The sequence below is a fragment of the Oryx dammah genome, unplaced genomic scaffold (assembly GCF_014754425.2).
Source record: "Oryx dammah isolate SB20612 unplaced genomic scaffold, SCBI_Odam_1.1 HiC_scaffold_19, whole genome shotgun sequence".
Taxonomy (NCBI): Eukaryota; Metazoa; Chordata; class Mammalia; order Artiodactyla; family Bovidae; genus Oryx; species Oryx dammah.
This window is the reverse complement of record NW_024070203.1, coordinates 33344169-33359949: the sequence shown is the minus strand read 5'-3', so window position 1 is coordinate 33359949 and position 15781 is coordinate 33344169. Positions and strand designations below refer to the sequence as shown.

At 39.2% G+C, this 15781-nt stretch overlaps 1 protein-coding gene across 4 annotated transcripts in view; it reads left to right on the top strand.

Moving 5' to 3' along the window:
• Positions 1-523: 523 nt before the first annotated feature.
• ST18 (ST18 C2H2C-type zinc finger transcription factor) overlaps positions 524-15781 on the top strand; it is a 123612-nt gene continuing 108354 nt past the window's right edge. For 3 of the 4 annotated variants that reach the window (XM_040261210.1, XM_040261207.1, XM_040261208.1), the window contains exons 1-2: positions 619-840; positions 8349-8427. The gene's annotated coding sequence lies outside the window, so the exon portion shown is untranslated. Of the gene's footprint in view, positions 841-8348; positions 8428-15781 lie in introns of all 4 variants that reach the window. The other variant, XM_040261211.1, reaches the window with a different exon arrangement.

The window sequence follows — 15781 nt, the reverse complement described above, 5'->3', positions numbered from 1 at the left end:
ATTGGTCTGTGTTTGTGAAGTGGGGCCTCTATTTACTTATAGCTCGGGGCTTGTGTTTACCAAGCCTGGTGGAGGCCAAGTGACAGGGCTCCCGCACGCTCTCCCCCTGTATCTTGAGGCACTTTCTTTTCAGTATCTGTGCCTGTCTAATTCGTGAGCTTCTGTGAAGCAAGCGCAGGAGGGTACAAGGCCTACAGGGAGGAATTACACCTAATTACTCAAATAATTGCTAGGCTGTTGCCTTCTTAGTCACTGAAAATAATTTCCAGGTCCCTGGCTTTTATAGATAGTCTTCTGGAGGCAGGAGGACACAGCCCCCTTTTCAACTCAGCCCATTCACTCACAAAATCAGAACACTCGAGCCTGCAAAATTAATAAGCACCACTTCCATTACATATATTTTAGGTTGTTGTTGCCGTGGCGATAAAGTCAGGGACATTGAATCTCCTCTGTTGAGCCATTGTTATCATCCCTGGCCATCTGCTGCCGAGGAGTGATACTCCATCTCATTTGCATGATGACTGATATATGGGAGGTTTGGAAGGACATATGCCACGGCAATCATGTGATGAAAATTAAAGTGAAAGTTTTGGGCCCAGAGCCGAAAAAAAATCTGTGTATGCGCATGAGGCTGTTGATGTGCAAATGTGAGTCATATTGAGAAGGTCTGAATAGGGAGGTGTGACGTAAAGAGGGGACACAAGGCAGGTGCTTATCTCTCGGCAGTCAAAGGCACTGGATGTCATATCATGGGAACTACCTTCCAAAGAAACAGCTTTAGTGTTTCCGTTCAGCACACAAGGGAGGAGAGAAATATAAGTTTTCGAAGCGAACAAAAAAGTAAGTTGAAAACTTTGGAACTGCGTTACTGCTAGCATGGAGGTTTAAGTCACTCAGCATTTTAGTAAGTTTCTGTGTTTTAAGTCATCATGTTGAGTTTTGTTCCTGGGGGAAAAAAATGATACCACTAAAGGTTGAAGTTTGGAAGTATGTAGATGGTTTTTCTGATGTTTGTTTGGAACTTCGGTTTCTGGTTCCTGCTGTGGTAGACACTTGGTCAACATTTTAAATGCCCTTTCTGTCTCTCTTTTTAAAATTTTTGCAAAAAAAAAAAGATTTTTGGATCTTCATGGAGAAGGATTTCAGAATAAAATATCTTGGTGCAATTGCATTTATACTGCATCAGTATTGTCTTTGTTCATATATATTTTGAAATGTGCAAATTTGCAACAGAATATTTGATATGAAATGATACTTGGTACACTTCTTTCTCTGAAACAAAGTAAAGTGAAATAATTTCTGAGATCACAAAAACTGTCCTTGAGATTGCAAATCTGGCATCTCACTAGGATGGAGGAAATCTTTTCTGGGGAAGCGGGGGGCAGGCGGAGGAGGGCTGGTAAATGGGTTGTCAGCACAACAATATAAATTATTTTTATTAACAAATTACCAATATCAAAGATGTTCCATATTTTTTTGGAAAGTCAGAAATTCCAGTCATGTTTACACATAAGGGAAAGAGTTTGTCTGAAGTCCCAGAGATATTTAAAATGTATGGTCTTTATAATCTTGTCTTTAAATATTTAGAGAATTGAATCAGAGCAGCCTTCTTAAAAAATGAGATGGTTCATTTTTTTATAAATGCAGATATCAGGAGACTCTTTAGAAAGTTAAAGAGTGATATTAGAAAAGGCTGAAAAGGAGACAGACTTAATATGAACCTTGAACAAAATTTTGCGGAAGGATGAGTTCAATGAAATATTATTAAAAGAGAAAAATTTCAAATTTTTCTTGATAAACAGTCTTTTGCCTCATGTTCCTTTCATCCTAACAAGGCATTTATTAAACATGCTTTGATACATGTGGAAATAATAGATGTCTCCTAAAGGGGTATAGTGAGCTTTTTCTCTTTCAATTTCAAAGAACAAAGCAGCTAATAGGCAAAGTGTATAAAATAACTTCTCCAATATTTTTCTTGATGAAAGTGGCTTATTGTCAGAAAAGTTATACCAACTCTTACCTTATGTAATAACTAGCACTGCAAAACTCAAGAGAAAAGAATTGATGAACAAATCTTAAGCATAGTTGTGTACACTATCTTTATGTTAGGGAAAAAAGTAAATAAGGACCAGGAAATCATCAAATTCATAGTCTAAAATAAAACTGAAATTAGACTTTCCCTAACTTTTCCCCTTGCAAATATCATCTGCATATTATCCTACTTTTATGCATGTAACCTAAGATTACCCGTGATCTCTTTTCTCCTTATTCTAAATATTCAATTACTCACTGGTGATTATTGTGGCCTTCTTGGCTTACTCTAGTATTAGATTAATATAGATTTCTTGTGCCAAATTAGCGGAAATCACTGTTGCACATAAGAGTGATTCACTCTTTTTTAGTTGTATTTATGTTATAGAAGCTGCATCATTTTAAGCTTAAAAGCTTTTTTATATTTTAAATTTGGATATACTGTACCTTGGAGAGTATAAGGTAGTTGTATTTAAAACCTTTTAAAGTACATTGGAACTTTTATGGAGATTCTAATTTAGTTACGGTTAAAGGAGTCTTTTTTTTTTTTAAGAGTGGCCATTGCTATTCTGCTATAACATCAACCGGTAAGTTTTAAAGTTTCTTGGTTCTTCTTAACTTAGACATTTTAAGTGCAAATGAAAAGAGTGGAAATGCTCGGAGCTGTCCATGGTAGCATGCTCTTTAAAAAGTTAGATGTTATAAAATGTATATATACTCTGCATAACTGGCCTTATTACCATTTTAAAAGGTCAGGATTAAATTCTTATTAGGTAAATTAACTGGGTATATATAGTAATTATTTGCAGATAATGTAGCAACCTTACTCTTACAATTCAATTGCAAAACTTTAAGCTTCCATAATGTAATAAATCTTTCAGTTTCAGCTTTAAAGTATTTATGAGTAAGTAAACAAAAATCATAAGCTATTAGTTATGTAATTATTTAGGTTTACATTAACAGAAAAGCACAGTGCAAATAGTTTCCATGGTAGTAGGACCATGTGAACAAACATCAAAAAATGTAACTTGTATGACTTTACTGCTCTTGAAATTAATTCCTGTCCTTATGTGACCTGCCATGTCTGCTATAGAAATCTAAAAGATCATAATTGTTTGATATGAAATGCAAAAGGAATAGTTAAATTGAAAGTTTAACATCATGCAATTCAAAATCCCAAGCGGTATATAAACATTAAAAGAAACTTTGGACTGCTAATCCTAGGAAATGAGTTTTATGGATTGAATTCAACAAGGCTTCAGAAATGGTTCCATCTGCTGCCTAGCAGCTGGTGAAAGGATAAATTTAATTCATTAATTCATTTGGAAAAAAGGATCCGAAGTAGTAAAGACTTCATTGCTCATAATGCATAGAGGTGAAAACACAAACTGAAATCTGGTCCAATTGATCATCCAAGATAATGAGCCACATTTTGTCTTCCCTTTTTTGGTAAAGGTCTTAGTGATAGAGTCAATACGGTGTTGATTTTTATGAGAATAACCAATCATTCCCAATCATTTCAATGATAAAAATGAAAAACTCAGGGAAATTTAATGTAAGTCACATTTTTTAAAATCTAGGGAACATTAGAAATTATACATGTTCTCATTTTGTGTGTGTGTATATACATGGGTAGCAGTGTGTGTCTATGCTTATAGTACATACATATTTATTCTCTAAATCATATATATTCTGAATCATTCCAATGAACTACCTATATTAATTGGCATCCTCCCATTTTTCAAAATATTCAAACTTCCTTAGTCCTTAAGATTAATGTAGGCATCCTTCAGATTCAGAATTCATATTTACTCAAAAGTTACAAGGTTCAAAATGACACTTGTTTTGTTTTCTCCTCTTTCTACACTTCAAACCAGTTGCTGTAGTCTCTGTTTTTACTCACAGGCTGCAAAGGACTTCAAAGATAAAAAGTTGTACTTGAAGTTGTCTTTTCCCAGCATCTCTTCTCTGTTAATCATGCTGACGTAGGACATGGAAAAAAGATTCAGTTGGCTGCATGGCACGGAACTTTTAGTATCTTTATATAAAAATGATAGAGGTTTGATGCTCAGTTTCTTGAACTGTTTAAATTTAACTAACATGGTGAGGTATTGAAAAAGTTAATGTGTTTGAATTCCCTTTAACTTTAATCATAATCATATTGGTGGGTCTTTTTCCCATCTGCTGGCATTTTAATGGGAGCGAGTTTTCCTTCAGAAGTGTGGTGCTCACCTTCCCGGGAGAGGTAAATATGTCCTGGGTGACAGTGAATTGATCACCATAGAGATAAGGATGCTCCTGACCAGCTTCAGAATCAGCATCCATTTGAGCCCCTCATTTTGGATGGTGATTTCATGAATGGTTTTTGACTATTCTTTCTCTGTGGCCATAGCTCACTGTGGTGGGTTTGTTGGATTTGCTCTAAAGGTTCTGTTTGCACCCTGTGGGTTGGGTTAAGAATCAGGGTTTATGCATTTACTTGTACTGTTGCATTGTTTATACAGCTTTGGTTTAGTTTTGATCTTTTTTTTTTTTTTTTTCCTTTTTTTTTTTTTTGCCTTTGAGGCTCTTCCACAGTGTCAGCTGCTGACTGATAGTAGGAAAAACGGCCTCATGGTGTGAATGAAAGGGACCTAGCGGTTGGTAAACAGAGATAAGGAATAAATAGAGCACAGGCAGAAGGAGATAGTTCTGTGGGCGCCCAGACTGCTGCCAGTCTGTTCAGGGGAGAGGCAGAGCCTGCCTTTTCCCAGATTAAATTAGTGTGTGAAATCTCCAGTGACCTCCTCCGCTTCTCCCCACACTCTGTGGCCAAGCTGAACAGCCTCTGCTGTAAAGTATTCGTTTTATCCAGGGACTGGCTGGACAATGGAGCTCTCCCTGATACTTATGGACAGCTGTCGTCATTCACCGTGCTGTCAGCATTTCATTTTTCAGAGGAGTTAAAAGGGTTTCTACCTTGTCACGGAAAGAGGGCAGAAAGGCAACTTTGCCAGTCCTGAGGCTGCTCGGGCTGGTGGGGGGGCGGGCGGTAGAACTGGGGTGGGGTGACACGAGGGTCCGGAGAAACTGTGAAAGGGAACAGTGCTTTTGGATTCTGCTAATATGATTAAGTGAAGGCAGAGATTAAATTTCAAATCTGGGGTCCTTGCTCAGAGAAAATATCTTTGATGCTGAAAGTTCTTTTTTCCTTTAAATTAAGGTCACCCATTCCAACCAGATAAATCATCTATGCCTGCTCTACCCTTGTTTTGGCTAAATATGCATGCATTTTATTACCTGCGAGTAACCACCCTTAAAACAGTGAGACTGCAGTATACCTCGGGAGTCTCTCTCTCTTTTTTTTCTTTTTTTTTTGTGATTTACTGCAAATATATTCAGCATTTGACTGATTAAATAGACCTTCGGCAACCTTGAGGGTCACTGTGTAGAGTATGTACATAGAAAATGCATCAGCCCATTGTACCCTGGCAGCTAATGAGATTGGTCGTTAAGTAAATGACACAAAGCCCACAAAAAAAGCTTAGCAGCTCACTAGAGTATCACAGAGTGTCCCTGCACACCACACAACGACACAAACACTGGACTACCCTGGCCCACCCCTGCTTTATTCTACATCACTGCTTCCCTGGTGTCAGCATGAGAGCAGAACAAAGGCAGGAGGTGCGGGTAAGTCAGTCTGGCAATTAAACCCCAGGGAGAAGTTGAACAAATCTTAGCCTAACCGTGGCGAGGCAAGTCCGATTCTCGACAAGTAGGTCAGAATGAAGGGGTTTTGCTATCACTTCTGGAAATGTTGCTTCAGTGATCAAAGCTCTTCTGTGGCCATTCTGCTCGTTTCGTTTTTGCCATTTCATAAAAGTTTTTACATTTCAAAGTCGAGTATCCTCTAGAATGCAAGGGGACTTGAATTGGAAAGGCAGGCTGTTGGCTGGAGGAAGGGGGCTTTTGCGAGGGACGGCTGTTCAGGTGTGTGTGAAGGTTTGAGAAACTTTCAGATGCATGAGGTAACTTTGATTTTAGTTAGTCCTGCTGCTTTTCAGAGAGAACGGAAACCGGGGTGTGAATGGGGGCAGTGAAGTTGTTTCTTGTCAATATGAAATTGTCCCATCCGCTAGAATGTATTTACATGTGTGAGATAACCATTTCCTTGATCAGTATCTTAAAAATCAATCAATCAAACACAACAGAACAAGGAGATGAAAGCTCCTTTTTTTGTGTGTGTGTGCATTCCACTTCTCTTGAATCTGCAAATAAAATCATTGCTGTGATTTTGTAATGTTGAATAGGATTAGTGGTTATTTGCTTGCTGTACTTGGGGAGAAAAATCTAAGCTCTCTGACACTGAGCAGCACGGGGGTACTGTATCCCTTGAAAAATGCAGTTAGTATTGAGCTCTAACATTGCAGGATCCTTTTAGAGAAATATGGCAACAGGAAGTTGCTGGAAAGTCTTATCTGCCTTGCTGAAATGTCTGTCTGCCTTAGATGTGTGTACTCAGAGGCTGTTTAGTTCAAGAGAGAATGACGTTGTTACACGGCATTCAGGTAAATTCAGTATTTTATTCTAAGGACTGTCAGCTAAGTGGATTGTCAATGGTTTAATAAACCCTGATACTATCATTGAAAACATTTTAAAAAGTATTATTAAGTGTGATGTTTTAAAATAGTTGGGTTCATAATATTGTCAGGATTCAATTTTTGAAGACATTGTCATTTAATATTAGAATAGCATGTCATCTGTTCATGAATTAAAACTCTCCGTGTTACACAGAAACTGGTTTCTAAACTTGCATTACTTGCCCTGAAACATTTTTATTTATGTAAGAATATGGAAATATTAGGATATAGAGTGATTGCTCACTATTAGTATTCATGGGAGATTCATAATAGAAGTTTAGAATGGGATCTCACTGACCCAGAGGTCACATACCTTTTTTGTGTCTTGAAGTACTTTCCTCTTTCCAGTGTGTTCCCAGCATTCATTTTCTTTATGAGTCATTTAAGACTATATGTGGATAGTATATAATATATACTATGTATTATGAACTCTAAGTATTATTTTTATAGTAACCAAAATTTAGAAGGAAATAGATTTTGTGAAGAAAGTATCTAACAGTGTCTTGTAACAGTTTCAAGTAAGAAAAAGGTACTTTGATTTTACTCAATTCAGATATTTGGAATATGTCATCTCATCACCAGGCCTTTAATGGGGTAGAAATTGTGGAAAGCCCAGGCGGTCTGAAAGTGACTACAATTACCACTAACGATTCTAGTTTAAGGCAGAGTTATGCAAGTTAGGCAGTCAGTCTTTTGGACATTGTAGATCCATGAGGTTCTCTTCTTATACTGAACATTTTAAATTTGAATCTCATGTGGTATAGTTTATTTTTTTCTGTGGTTGCTTGTGTTCATCATGTTAACACAGGAATGAGACATTCAGAAAACACACAGTCCTTTCGGATGGCTGTACATGTCTGACTCCTCTCCTCCTCAGTGCAGACAAGGTTGGGCAAGCGGGCCCAAGTGTGATACTCGCATCACTGTGGATAAAACTGAGTGGGATTGCTTCCACAGAAATATAGTTGTCACTCTTCCAAGCAAAATCGGGCTGCATTGCAATTGAGATCAGAGGGCCTGGGTCATTACTTTTGCTTTATGGAAACTTGTTTGCATCAGGATTGGTCCTGAATTTAAGAGATGTTTTTAAAAATCTAACTATGAAAATACACGAAGAAAATGCTTCTACCTGCTGTTTAACTTTATTCTTCAAAAAAAAGGGAGGAACTTCATCTCTGCTGATAGAAGGAAACTTTGTGTTATTTGAACTTTTATTCAGATTGATTTGAGAGAGAAGTGTTATAAGTTCAAAGGATGGTGTGGCTTGCTGTGGGTAGTGCAGGGGGCTCATTTCCAGTCCTAAGGAAAAGAACTATGACATGTTTGCTGGAGATGAGGCTGTCTGAGTGCTATGTGAGTGACACAGAGAAACCAGAGGCCCTGCTCTACTCCCTTCCCAAGTTCATATGTTTGAAACCTGGTTCTTCCACTGCCTAGATCTGTGTTCCTGCAGAGTTATTTATTAACTTTCCTGGGCCTCAGTTTCTTGGTCTGTTGGATAGGGGGTGGGTGGATAAATCTTGCTCTTGTCATAACTTCTGTTAAAATTAAGTAAGGTGATATAAGTATTCAAAAGCTTTTCCTGCCTTAACTTTGCCCTGAAGCTTAAACCAGTGGGGGAACCTGACAACATCACATGAAGACCCCTTCATGCTTGCCTCACCAGTACAGAACTCTTTCTCATGTTTTCACTTTCAGAGCCCTCAATTTTGTGAGACTCCTTGAAAGACTGTGAAAAGTCCATTTTACGTGGCGGTGTGCTCATACCAAGTCTAAGGTAAACAAGTTAAAAATATCAAATGTATATTGATATATGTGATTTGATGGGCTTCTTATGCATAGTTTTATTAATAGCAATTAAATGTATATTAAAATTTCATTACATTTGAACTTCAGTCTCCTATAAGCAGAAATCCTGAATTTCATTTCATTTCAGAAAAGAATTTGAAATGAAATTCCGTATTTCATTCCCTAAGTTAAGTACTTAATGAAAGCAAAGGTCTTTATCTACTGTTAGGATTACTCCTCATTTTTTTTTTTAACTTAGTATCTTTATGTTTTGTCCCTTTGGGATTTATTTCATAAGGTTTATGTGTAGATTATTTCTTATAATTGATACTTTGATTTGGTAAAAAAAAATTTTCTTCTTCAGGGACTTTGGAAAATATTTAATTTCATTAACTAAAGAAACTTGAACCTAGTTGACTGCTAAATATTTTAAAATTTCATTCTAGTGAACTCTAAGTGTAGTATCAAATTGATAAGCTTTCAGGTACAAATTTGTTACTTTTTTGATTTAACTCTTCAGATTTAATTGTAGAAATACTTGTACTGCTAGGGTTTGACCTGTATATTTAAATTATAACTTAGAATTTTGTTGCTAAGAAGAATTTCTGATCTTGTGTACCTTGTGTCTACAGGTACTCTCAAAAATGTGAATGCATCCAAAGTCTTATTAGTGACTTATTTATACTAAGTAGTATTAACTACAAAAGTATAATAGCTTTTAAAATACAATATTTTAATTTATTTGACTTACACAGTATAAATATGAAGGAACAGAGGTACTTGACACAGTTTATGTTCTCCAAATATTCCTAAATACTGTTGGTTTGTCAGAGTAAAATATGTATTAATTGATATGCTACTAAGAGGAAAAAATTACCCTTGGTATTCTGTGAAAAATGATGGCATCATGATTTCATTGCTAAACAAGTCTACAAATGGAGATGGTACACTTTCCCCACTTTTTCCAAAATTTAAAAGTAACAAAGACAGTTTCATTTCCTAAACTTTGAGTTTTCCCATGAAGGAAGCATGACGCAAGGCCACTGTGTAAACCTTGCCTCATCCTTTTTTCAGGCATGCCCTGCCTGTGTCCAGTTTCTATATGAGTGAATGCACACTTGGCATGAGACAAAACTTAGTTGTCTCGACTTAGTGTTATGCAGAAGCAGACTGAAATGAAATGGTTAATTATTGAAATAGAATAAACAGTATTTTCATTCCTGGCATGTAGATTAAAGAGAATAAGAAAACAATAAATGAGAAATTTTGTTACTGAAAACCTAATTTGTTGAGGAATACCGTCAGCTAGGAAGATGCATGAGTGTGCGCTCTTTTGTTCCTACAGTATATTTGGTATGAATTAGAATGAAGGTATTTACCTCTTTTAAATTTTCTTCTTTCAAATAACAAACAATGGTAGGGAATTAGTCTTAACATTTCTATTCTAAAGGGCGAGAAAGGGGTGAGGATGAAATATGCTCATGAAGAAAATGAAATCAAGGAAAGATTGAGGCTGACAAAATGACTACTCTAGAAAGGGGGCAGAGATTCGAGTACACAACCCATTATGTATACAGCCCTTGATCTTTTTTGTGTGTGAAATATACCAGTGTCTACCAAAAGGGTTAAAGAAAATGCATTCTGTTGCATCTGCTTACTAAATCCCTTACTTTAGTAGAAATTCAAATTTTGTAAAGATTATTCGTTTTATTGATGCATATAATTATAATCACAAGCCATCTGCTGATTTGGCAGGCATGGTTAAAATTCTCTAACTCTCATAACCTTTCAAGTACAGTGCCCTTGGGACTCTATTTCACTTTTATATTTTGGAAAACATGTAGGGACAAATAAGGGCGGTCATCTACAGAATGTCAGGCCTGAGGAAGGGAAGGAACAGAGGTGGGGTACTGCAGAGGGTATTTTTAAGGGTAGAGGAAGTTATTTTTCCATTTTCTTTTTTTTTTTGCTTTTGACTTCATGAAGGATTATCCTAGTTCTATGATGTATTTAGGAATTTTTTACCTAAGGATTAAAGCTCTACCATTTTACTCCTGAAAGGCAGGTTCTAAGTCTAAACAAAACAAATAAAAAACCTTTCTGAATAATCCTCACATTAGTTTTCACAGGTAAGTGGAATGCATTTCACTGAGACTTTTTGACCTAATAGAATATTCCACTGGTTTTATTTTTCCTGAAATACATTCTGAATCACTTCCCAGCCATCGATTTCAGATTGTAGGACAGTTTGTGCATTTTGATATGGACCTTTGGTTTGAAGGTCAAATTTCTAAGTGTTTTTGTAGGAAATCTCGTGCTGAGTAGACTTCGAATGGCAGGAATCTTCTGGGGTCCCTTTTTTGCTCCCGTGAACATCTGAAGCTTGGTCATGTCCCATGCCTGCTTCCTTTACTTCCTTGGGACTGTTTCTACAAAATGGGACCTGGTAAACGAGGAGACTCCAGCAGTCAGGTTTTGTGGTTGGAGATGGTATCTAGGCCGTATCTCAGCAAGACTGCAGGTGAGCCGAGGGCGACGCCAGCAACTGTGGGATCCAGGACTTGGCTTTGTCGAATGATGGAAGCACACACTTCCCTTCTTCCTTCTCCCCTACACTCACACATACTCACACACACCTGTTAAGTCATTGACCCAAGGACTATTTCTTAGGTTTGGCCAACAGGAAAAGAACTTCTGGTACAAACGTTGTATATGTGACAAGGATGATATATGTGACAGTAATAACAAAGTGATAATCTTTGACCTTCACTGATGCACGCACAGGACCGATGTGCCAGTCCTGTGTTAAGTCCCTCTGTTATGCGATTTATTATGTTATTTATTACTTGTAATGTTTCCCTCTGTACCCCTTTTTGTGGATAAAACAAATGATATTCAGACCCATACAGGGGCTTTCCTGGAGGTCAGCAGCAGGATCGAGGCTTGAACCCAAATCTAAGTGTTCCCCAAATCCATGCTCTTAATTTCTTTCTATGCTGTGTGGTCTCTGGGTACAGAGATTAGGGGAAAAACATTGTCAGCTACAGTGTCCAGTGACACCAGATCCCATGGACTCGGGGTTCTACTCACAGTCAAATATCGTTAAGTTGTTGAATGATCTTGACCCAACAACTTGCTTTGTTTTGATAACATCTGTCATATTCATGGTTGGGTGTGGTGGGTCCTTTTCATTCCCTCAATTCTGTAACTCGATGAACTTTTAAAAATGAAAACATCCCCAAATTTGAAAAATAGTTCACAGACAGCATAAGTGTTTTGATATACCTGCGCTGCTGCTGCTGCTAAGTTGCTTCAGTCGTGTCCGACTCTGTGCGACCCCATAGACGGCGGCCCACCAGGCTCCTCCGTCCCTGGGATTCTCCAGGCAAGAACACTGGAGTGGGTTGCCATTTCCTTCTCCAATGCATGAAAGTGAAAAGTGAAAGTGAAGTCGCTCAGTCGTGTCCGACTAGTATCGACCCCATGGACTGCAGCCTACCAGGCTCCTCTGTCCATGGGATTTTCCAGGCAAGGGTACTGGAGTGGGGTGCCATTGCCTTCTCTGTGATATACCTAATACATAGATATTTAGCAGGCCATAACCTGGTTTTGGAAGTAGCCTGCTCTGAGAACTATATGAGCTTTAGCACTGGTGCTAAACATTAGCACATAAAAGTTACACATTTAGCCAAATAGGCAGAATCTTAAGTCTGTGAGCGAAAGCACACACTCACCTGGAAACACCCGATCATTAAATTCCTCCTCTGAGAATGTTGATGTTGAGCAGAGACATAATTATTTTGACTGTGATAACACAGTGCTGACTTCATGCAGGTCGCTATGTTGAATCCTTTGCAGCTATGAATTCTTTTAATTCTAAGAACAACCAGAGGAAAAGCCCATGAGTGAGGTCTGCCATCATCCCTTTCATAGTGAGGTGACCGTGCCCTGGGGACATGGATGAGCCTGCCCAGAACTCAGGGCTTCAGAGCAGAGCCTGGCTGACCCTGCTTGACACTGTGGCCTCGGGCAGCGTGGGTTACACAGTCAGCCACTGTGTTCCCTTTCTCTCTATGGACTCGTTAAGATTTCACTTTGCTTAAGAAAAAGTGACATCGATTACGGATTATGAATTACATGTAGATTCATCATAGTATTTATTTTTGCATTTTAGATCTTATTTAAGCAGTTACTATTATAATACTCAGTTTCCTTAAATTATTATAGAAGATTAACCCAAAAACATTGTCTAATCTTTTGCAAATACCATGTTGAAAATATAATACTGAGTAAGAAGAGTCAAGTTAATGCGATTTGACAAAAATCCTTTAGAAGAGAAGCTGTATTTAAAATAATTTTTCAGTATCTAGCACAGAAACTTTGAGAACTGTGTTAGCTTTAGCTCTGGTGCTGAACATCATCACATCGAAGTTATCTAGCACAGAAACTGTGAAATTGTGCAAGATGCAAAAGTGTTGGAAATAAAGAATCTAAGGATGAAGAGTTTTGATCACAGTGGAACTCTTCTAGGTAGATACCACATCAAGTTCACAAATGATTAAAATACTTTGTTCCTGTTGGATATGATTTAAGATAGTGTTTGTATTTTATAGTTTCCCAGTGAAGTAAAAAATGTAAATATCAGCACTGCTGCTTCTGCTTAGTCGCTTCAATTGTGTTCGACTCTGTGCGACCCCATGGACGGCAGCCTACCAGGCTCCCCGTCCCTGGGATTCTCCAGGCAAGAACACTGGAATGGGTTGCCATTTCTTTCTCCAATGCATGAAAGTGAAAAGTGAAAGTGAAGTCACTCAGTCATGTCTGACTCTTAGCGACCCGATGAACTGCAGCCCACCAGGCTCCTCTGTCCATGGGATTCTCCAGGCAAGAGTACTGGAGTCGGGTGCCATTTCCTTCTTATTCAGGCCCTCGGTTGACTAAGAAATAGTGATGTGACTAGAATCTGCCAGGAGTTTAGACGATGGATGTAAGTCATGCTACCTGCCCTCGGGGACTTTGTGAGCTGGAATGGAGCACAGTGGTGTGGTTGAAGTCACCAGCCTTGGCTGGGTCATTGTTCATGTGATAGGGAGGTTTCCTCGTGGCCACATGCCACTCTACTCTGCCACTCGTCCCTACTGTATGTGGGCCCAGAGCACCCACCAGGTTATGGCCTAAAGAATAGAATGACTGCTTTTGCTTAGCTGTGGCCTCAGGGGAGACTTCGTTGAAGAGCCATTTAAAGAGCCTTGAGTCCATCCACTGACCGGCTTATTGAGAGTCTGCTGTGCTCCAGCATTGTGGATATAGACACAAAGATTGTGAGATGCCATGCCACAGCAGGCGGCATGGGGAAGCTGACATTCACAGGCCAGCGGGGCCCGTGCTGTGCGGGAAGCAGGCCCAGAGCATAGGGCTGAGAACCGGTCAGGAGTCGTAAGCGACAGCCCTGTGGCTGGGACCACAGTGGGGGTGATTAGCAAGGTTAAGAGGTTCAGAAGGAAGAGGCTATTTAGAGGAAAAGCTGATAAATGCAAGACAACCAGGCAGTGATATTGAGTATCCAGTTGATCCATGGATCTGAGATACAAGGGCAAGATCTGAGAGGGACATTTGGATGTGGTTTCTGAGGAGAATGTACAGAGTGCAAAGAGGATCAAAATTAGCAACACCGGGGAAGATCAGTGTGGAAAGGTAGCAAAGAGGAACCAACGAAAGAGGAATGAAGAGAACTGGAGAAATCTGAGAATTTCTCCAATTTGTAGAAAACAAGGGTGTAAACAACTTGCTCAGAAAACAGACTGACATTGCTCCGTGAGATACAGAGTAGGAAGACACTGGTGATCTCAGCTATGGACACTCAGGTTGACTCAGGGACTGGGAGCCAGGTCACCATGGGTCGTACTGGAAAGTAAGGTGAGAACAGAAAGCCTCTGGGAATTTTAAAAAGTTTGAAGAACAGAGTCAACAATATATAGAGGAGAAATATGTTTATATACTGAAGAGAAGGAACCAGAGGTTATAGAAGGCTGAAACAAAATAGGCATGAAAAACAAACTTGATCAGGTAGGAAGCACGTGTAGTGAAGCCCAAAATTGTGAGGGAGCACTCTCCTCTAAAACCAGAGAGAAAAAGAGACAGATGAGAGGATGCAGATAACAGGGTGTCTGTACATGGAAAGGTGAGACCTTGGGACCATTCCAAGTAGATAGCCCCACGTTTTCTGTGAAGTTAAGCAGCAAAGTCCTGTATCAACTCTGTGTGGAATAGCTTTAAACTCGAAGTGCCTTTAATATGTTTTTATTATTACATCATATTAAAAACAAAATGTTGTACTTCACTCCTAAATGTTATATATCAAGGATGTTGGTACCGAAACTCAGAAGACGGAAGAGAACCAGAGCAGCAAGGGCTTTGAGCTGTCCTGGGAGATGCAGGTGGGGAGGGGAGGGGAGGGGAGGGGAGTGTGTCCCCTGGGACTGAGAAGGAGGAGGTGAGCAGGAGGGGCAGGCGTTGGCCCCTCTGCACTGAGGACTCGTGAGGACACTGGGAGGCATGGGCTTAGATCACAGGAGGCTGTAGACCCACTTCTATTCTGTATCCGTCTTCTTTTTGTACTTTTCCTTGATTTACACTGAAGATGGACCTTTAGCCATTTGCCTTTCTCTTTCCCATCTCTACCGCAGACAAGGTCCACCTCCTCGTACCCAGGTGACTGCCACAGCCTGGACACTGCTCTCCCAGACTTCCACGCCTCTGTGCACAGCTGTCCAAAGTCATCTTTATCACACTTAACACAAAATGCAGACCCCTCACTACGCTCTGTGTGGCTCCACCGTTTTTTCGAGTAGCTTTGTTGAGATATAATTCACATAGCAAACAACTTACTTATTTAATGTTACAGCTCAATAGTCAGTATGTTCAGATTTACGCATCAGTTTTAGAGCATTCCCCTCTCCCCAGAAGAGGCTCTGCATCCCTTAGCCGTCATGCTCACGTTCCCTCTGCCCCAGGCTCCAGACAACCACTTGTCTGCTTGTGTTTTCTTAGCTAAGCCTACTCTGGAGATTTCATCTAAATGGAATAGCACTGCATATGGTCTTTTGTGACTTTTCTCTCACTCGGTATAATATTTTCAAGGCTCATCCATGTTGTATCATCTATCAGTGCTTCACTCCTTTATATTGTGGAACAATATTCCATTGATTGGATAGACCATGTTTTATTTATCCACTCATTAGTTTACGAACATGTGGGTTGTCTCCTCATTTCCATTGTTTATGAACAATGCTTCTGTGAACATTGATGTACAGTTTTTGTGAGTGTGGACATATGTTTTTATT